Consider the following 7,756-nt stretch of genomic DNA (forward strand, 5'->3'; position numbering starts at 1 on the left):
ACCCCTTAGAGCACTCTCTCTTCCATGGTTGCTGAGGTCTTTCTGTGTCAGGCATCTGACATGTGAGTGGTCAGAACAGTTGAGTCAGAGACTGACACTACCTGATGAGCTCCACGTTCCTTTGGGAGGTTTAGTTTTATCGTTTCTGCAGAGCTACAGGCCTGGCTGTCAAAATGGCCCCCAATCATTAGCCCGTTGCTTAATTCAGGCATGTAATGCCTTTTTCTTTTTGTCCAGTTTCTAGGTCAGACTATATCTTATGACTTCCTTCTTTTTTCCACACCAGTCATAAGGAACTCTACATATTTTTCTGTATAAGTAGTAAATTTTCCATATCTGCTGAGGGGAAAACTGCCCAAGACTCGGAAATGGACCAAAGAGATTACAGTGTGTCCTTTCATTGGGTTGCCAGGGGTTATTCAGCAGATCCACGGAGGATGAACAGACACACATGTATACCTTGGTTTGACTTGCAGGATACAAATGAAATTGTCCAAAACTGCTGATAACGCCGGTGTTTCCTCTTCACTACAATGCAAATGAATTTTGTCCAGCAGAGAACTGAAATTTCTATAAACCAAGATCACATTTGAATTGTTTTTACCATGTTCCCGAATTCCTTATTAGTTAATGAGCTGAATAAAAGGGATTTATTCATGAGTTTATTCATTTACATGGGTTTATTATATAAACTTTCATGATAGCCATGTTTTTTCCTTTTAGAAAAAAATATAGTTTAACACTTCACACTTTCGGGGCACCTGGGTGGCTCAGTCGTTAAGCGTCTGCCTTCGGCTCAGGTCATGATCCCAGGGTCCTGGGATCGAGCCCCACATCGGGCTCCCTGCTCGGCGGGAAGCCTGCTTCTCCCTCTCCCACTCCCCCTGCTTCTGTTCCCTCTCTCTCTGTGCCTCTCTCTGTCAAATAAATAAATAAAATCTTTAAAAAAAAAAAACACTTCACACTTTCACAGGTGTTCGTTCCTTTGCCTGGAATAGTCTTTCTAACCTCGTCTGCTTGGTTACTTAGCCATCTTTCCAGGCTGTGCTCAGATATCCACTTCTCTGAGCTTTCCCCTCTAAGGCACAGAACTACTGTTTCAGCCTTCATTTTTCCAGAACTTACTAGCACCCACTGCATTCTATTATAATTCTTAAATGATCATTATACTGAAATATAATTGAAGGGTAAATTCAGTTAGAAAACTTCAGATCTGGAACGCCTGGGTGGCACAGTCACTTAAGTGACCAACTAATTCTTTTTATTTATTTATTTATTTATTTTTATTCTTATGTTAATCCCCATACATTACATCATTAGTTTTAGATGAAGTGTTCCATGATTCATTGTTTGTGCATAACACCCTGTGCTCCATGCAGAATGTGCCCTCCTTAATACCCACCACCAGGCTAACCCATCCTCCCACCCGTGACCAACTAACTCTTGAATTCAGCTCAGGCCTTGATCTCAGGGTTGTGAGATGGAGTCCTGAGTGGGGCTCTGGGCTCAGTGTGGAGTCTGCTTGGAATTCTCCCTCCCTCTCCTTCTGTATCTCCGGCTCATCCTCTCTCTCTAAAATAAATAAAATAAATCTTAAAAAAAAAAATACAAACCCCAAAACTGCAGATCTGCTGTCTCGCTGCTCTGCTCTTTACTGCATCTCCTTGAGGCAGCATGGATGTTACTAACCACACATTCACTCAGTGGCATTCCCTCCTTCCTTCTAATTGGGTTAGAATTCCTCCATTAGCAAATTGACCTCCAGCCTTGGACTTACAGCTTTCCTATAATCAGACTACTGGGGGAAATAAGAATGTGCGCCTCCTGTGTCTGGAATGGAAATTTAGGAATGTGACAAAGAGCACCACAAGCTCAAGATAGAGTCATTTTTGCTAGGACAAGTCACCAAGCTGGGGCTTCATACCTAACCAAACTGCACTTTCAACCTTCCAGGAAATGTCATCTTAACTGATCAGTCAGGAAATTTCTGGTCAGCACCAAGGAGATAATCTGCCACATGGGCTCTTTCCCTTACCCAAAGGAAGAGCAGATCAATGGCATGATAAGCACCCCTGTTCTTTCCCCTAAAAGAAAGTGACCTTGCCTCAAACAATCCTTTTTCTTTTGCTAAAATTTCCTTGCCCCACAGCCCTGCCTATAAAAGCCTTCCCTCTTCTACAGCTCCTCTGAGCTCCTTCCTACCTGTTAGGTGGGATGCTGCCCCATTCATGAATCATTGAATAAAACGAATTAGATCTTGAAATTTGCTCAGTTGAATTTTGTTGTTTAATTTTGAATTTTGATGATGAGGCAGGACACTTGGTTCCTGGACCTGTTTTGAAAGCATAAGCAGCACTGTACTTAAATTAGTTATATTATGAACTTACCTTCACATTCTGTTTTGGTCCCTGCTTAATTATGTTTTATGCACCTCTCTAGCCCTGTGCATGATTAACCATTAACTTTGCCTTGTTCACTCTACCCCTTGTTTGGACACTGATTATAAGAATCTGATGGGAGGGTGCCTGGGTGGCTCAGTCGGTTAAGTGTCCACCTTCAGCTCAGATCATGATCCCAGGGTCCTGGGATGAAGTCCTACATCGGGCTCCCTGCTCAGCGGGAAGCTTGCTTCTCCCTCTCCCTCTGCTCCTCCCCCTGCTTGTGCTCTCTCTCTCTCTCGCTCGCTCTATCTCTGATAAGTAAATAAAAATCTTAAAAAAAAAAAAAAAGACTTTTTTTCGTTGCAAGCACCACAAATCGAGATACCACTATTTGAGGTACCCTAGGGGGAATATTTTTTAAACGGTGGTAGGAATGGAGTAGAGATATTTTGAAGGAATCTTGGAAAAATTACATTATGAAAAAATAGAGAAGGATCAGTCTTTGAAAATAGCTGAATCTTTAGGTGATTCAGGAGACCAGGGCCTAATGGGCATGATGCCACTTTAACTTTTTTTTCCCTTAAAATCCTTAAGACATAGCAATTGGTTGGGGTTTGGAGCCAATAACCAAGAAAGAATTCTTGAGACGTCTTTGGTGTAAAAAGGTGGTTTTATTAAAGTATTGGGACAGGACCCTTGGGCAGAAAGAGCTACACTGGGGTCATGAGGTGTGGCCTATTATATACTTTCAAGTTGGAAGGAGGTTAGAAATACTGTTAGTCTCTAGGGAATTTGGAGGCAAGGATTCCAGGACTTTCAGAGGGCTAGCTATTGTTAGGAAGAGGTAATTTATTGTAAGTGTATCTCCCTCTTAGTACCAGAAAGGGAGATGACACTATAAACCACAAGAAACTCTTTTTTTATTTTATTTAATTTATTTATTTATTTATTTTTTATTTATTTTTTTTAAAGATTTTATTTATTTTTTAGAGAGTGAGCGAGAGAGAAACAGCATGAGAGGGGCGAGGGTCAGAGGGAGAAGCAGGCTCCCCGCTGAGCCGGGAGCCCGATGTGGGACTCGATCCCAGGACCCCGGGATCATGACCTGAGCCGAAGGCAGACGCTTAACCATCTGAGCCACCCAGGCGCCCTCACAAGAAACTCTTTTTTTAATATTAAATTCAATTAACCAACATATAGCACATCATTAGTTTCAGATGTAGAGTTTGGTAATTCATCAGTTGCAAATAACACCCAGTACTCATCACATCACGTGCCCTCCTTAATGCCTGACACCCTGTTACCCCATCCGCCCCCACCTTCCTTCCAGCAACCTCCAGTTTGTTTCCTATAGTTAAGAGTCTCTCATTGTGTCCCTCTCTGATTTCTTCCTGTTCAGTATTCCGTCCCTTCCCCTATGATCCTCTGTGTTATATCTTATATCCCACATATGAGTGAAACAGTTTGATAATTGTCTTCCTCTGATTGACTTATTTTGCTCAGCACAATACCCTCCAGTTTCATCAACGTCCACGTAAATGGTAAGACTTCATCCTTTCTGAAGGCTGAGTAGTATTCTGTAATATATATATAATATCTTCTTTATCCATTCATCTGTCGATGGACATCTGGGCTCTTTCCATAGTTTGGCTACTGGGGACATTGCTGCTATAAACATTGGGGTGCACGTACCCCTTCGGATCACTACATTTGTATCTTTGGGGTAAATACCCAGTACTGCAATTGTTGGGTCACAGGGTAGCTCTATTTTTAACTTCTTGAGGAACCTTCATACTGTTTTCCAGAGTGGCTGCACCAGCTTGCATTCCCACCAACAGTGTAAGAGGGTTCCCCTTTCTCCACATCCTCGCCAATGTTGTTTCCTGACTTGTTAATTTTAGCCATTCTGACTGGTGTGAGGTGGTACCTCATTGTGGTTTTGATTTGTATTTCAAAAAAAAAAAAAAAAAGATTTGTATTTCCCTGATGCCAAGTGATGTGGAGCATTTTTTCATGTGTCTGTTGACCATTTGTATGCCCTCTTTGGAGAAATGTCCACAATAAACTCTTATCAATGAAGGAAAAAAAACAACCTCTTATCAATGAAGACACAGACTTAAATATGCATAACAAACCTTACGTTTTTTTTTTTTAAAGATGTTATTTATTTGTTTGAGAGAGAGAGTGAGAGCATGAGAACATGAGAGCTGGGAGGGTCAGAGGGAGAAGCAGACTCCCCTCTGAGCTGGGATCCTGATGCAGAGCTCTATCCTGGGACTCTGGGTTCATGACCTGAGACTTAGGCTGACACTTAACTGAGCCACCGAGGCACCCCAAACCCTACCATTGTTTGTTGGGCTTTTCCTGGTAACCTGCTATAATTGGCCTCCCCAGGCCCATTCCAGTGTCTTTCTTCTGTCTTTAGCTAAAGATGGTATTCAAGGTGGTGACTTGAGCCATTTGGGGGTGTTTTACTGAGTTTTTCTGGATATTTCCCATATATATAGGAGATGTATATGCTGTTGAACTTCTTTTTGTTTTTCCTTTGTCAATCTCTTTTTATTACAGAGGTAATAAAAGAACCTAGAAAGTACCCACCAAAAATTGTAAGGAGGCAATAATTAAGCAGAAGCATTTAATTGAGATCACGAATTGTAATTTTTTTTTTTAAGATTTTATTTACTTATTTGACAGAGAGATAGAGAGAACAAGTAGGCAGAGAGGCAGGCAGAGGGAGAGGGAGAAGCAGGCTCCCCACTGAGCAGGAAGCCCGATGCGGGGCTCGATCCCAGGACCCTGGGATCATGACCTGAGCCGAAGGCAGCCGCTTAACCGACTGAGCCACCCAGGCGCCCCACGAATTGTAATTTGGTGTAAATTGATTAAACAAGCCAAATAATGTCCCACTAGAGAGCAAAAATCAGGGGTTTTCTGACCCAAAGGGGGAATTTTTTTAAAGCTTTTATTTATTTATTTAACAGAGAGAGAGAAAGAGTGGGCAAGCACAAGTAAGGGGAGAGGGGCAGAGGGAGAAGCAGACAAACCATGGACCTGGGAGCCCGACTTGGGGTCCATCCCAGGATCCAAAAGCAGACTCTTAACTGAATAAACCACCCAGGCGCCCTAAAGGGAATGCTTTTATATATTGTTTACAAAGAATTTTGATTGGTGTTGGTGCCAGAAAACTAATCTTGGCTAAACATAATTGCTTGATAAGGCAATCACTATGCAAAAGTCCAATAGATACTGTAGCAAGTTACAGATGTTCCATAGAGTCCTTAGAGTCTTTTAGTTGGGTCCAGTTCAAAATTCATGACTCCACCTAGTGAGGGTGTGCATAAGGGCCACCTCCTTAATACCTCCCTGCTCCATCTTAAACCCCCTTGACATAAGGACTTTATTTATTTTTATTTTGGAGTAAACTCTACCCCCAATGTGGGGCTCAAACTCATGACCCTAAGATCAAGAGTCACATGCTCTACCAACTGAACCAGCCAGATACCCCATAAGTGCCTTTATTTTGTTTCACCTTTCACAGAGGGCAGAGTGAAATTTTTCTTTTCTGTTTTATAGTCAGAATGATCAGTTTATACCCAGAACTTCTCTTCAAAGACATATTAGTAGCAATGCATCCTGGCATATAGTCTCTTGATTCTCTCTTTGAATGGGAAATATGTCATCAAGATTAAACAGAGAAATACTGGCATTTATAGAAACACATTGGGATTTACAAAAACTCTGGTGCACCTCAAAACCCAGCTCAAGTCAAGAATTCTTGAGTAACAGGGAATCATATGCTGATAGACTGAATGGGGATTGTGTCCTGAGCACTCTATGAAGGCACTCACATTAGTTGTGTCTTTCCACAATGTCAGCTTTATTCAATCATAAAGCAAGGTCAAATCATAATTATAAAGCAGGTTCAGGATTCCAAACTCAACAACATTTCACCATGTGATTCCAGTTGGCCTCTTACACAGCACACAGAGCAGGACAGAAGACAAGCCACAGAACAAAGCAGATAACAGAAGGGTGTGGTAAATTAATGAACCAAACATGAACTCAGTCTGTGGACGTACAGTTGAGATAAGGTCCGGGTCAGCTCTCAGCGTTGAATCAGTCTCCGGCCCCTGTAGACCTCCTTTGGTTATGGTCGTTATCAGTTCTGGGTGTCAGCTAACGTTGCTCCCAGTGATATCTCCCAGCTGCAGTACCTTTAACTACTGTGTCGTTACTTGTCATGCTTAGACACAGTCCCCTGTTTGACATAGGGTCCCACTTGATGTGAGTGACTCCATTTTGCTCTCTATGGGTTGTCTCAGATCGCGTTCTGCAAATCCAACTACTCTCTGGTATTTAGGGGGTGAAGAAGGAGAGCAAAAAAGACAGGAATTCTGGGCACCTGGGTTTGGAGGACTTGAAAGATGACTCTGAGAAAAATTAAGATGGCCATCATATGACCATATATCCACAGCCTTTCCTAACAAGTTCATGTGATCCACTGAAGACCTAGACCAGGTAGTGACTCAGTGAATGCAGAGAGAGGCAGCAGGGAGAAGCTAGAAGGGCTGATGTGTGGAGGGACAAGCTCAGAGAGAGAGCCACAGGTTTCCAAGGCATCCTATTTTACAGTATATTATAGGACTTCAGTGAGGAATTTTGAGAATCATAGGAAGTAATTCAGGTGAAAGTAGTTTTTTAAATAATAAAGTGTTAATGTTGATCTAAATTGTTGATAATATCATCATCATAAGGTTGTTCTACCCCAGTCACTGCCAATTTTAACCAGTTAATCCAGTGTTTCTGAAATAAGTGTGATATTCTACTTTTGAAGTGGAAGAGAAATTATTGTGAACCCAAAGCATCTATACATCCATACGTTCAGCTATGAGCTAAGCCACAAGCTCTAAGGCTTCTCTGAAATAAAGCCAGTTAGGAAGCACCGGAAACTGACCGGTAGGAACATGTCCCTTTATATCTGCAGAAATCAACTACCAAAGCGGCCCAGGCGAGTCTGTTAACCACTGCTTCTGAGAGCTCTTTAGTTGGTCTGCTTCCTCGAGTTCTGTCTACCAGCTTCTGTAACAGAAGCTGCTTGGGTTGTAGCTTCTAATTTGAGTTCCTAAAGAGATATTATCCCAGGGGCGCCTGAGTGGCTCAGATGGTTAAGCGTGTGCCTTTGGCTCAGGTCATGATCCCAGGGTCCTGGGATCAAGCCCCGCATTGAGCCCCGCATCGGGTCCCTGCTCGGTGGGGAGCCTGCTTCTCCCTCTGCCTCTGCCTCTCTCTCTCTCTGATTCTCATGAATAAATAAATAAAACATTAAAAAAAGAGATATTATCCCTTGAATATAAATTTAAAATCATTTGTTAATT

Source organism: Neomonachus schauinslandi, chromosome 9 (assembly GCF_002201575.2).
Source record: "Neomonachus schauinslandi chromosome 9, ASM220157v2, whole genome shotgun sequence".
Classification (NCBI taxonomy): domain Eukaryota; kingdom Metazoa; phylum Chordata; class Mammalia; order Carnivora; family Phocidae; genus Neomonachus; species Neomonachus schauinslandi.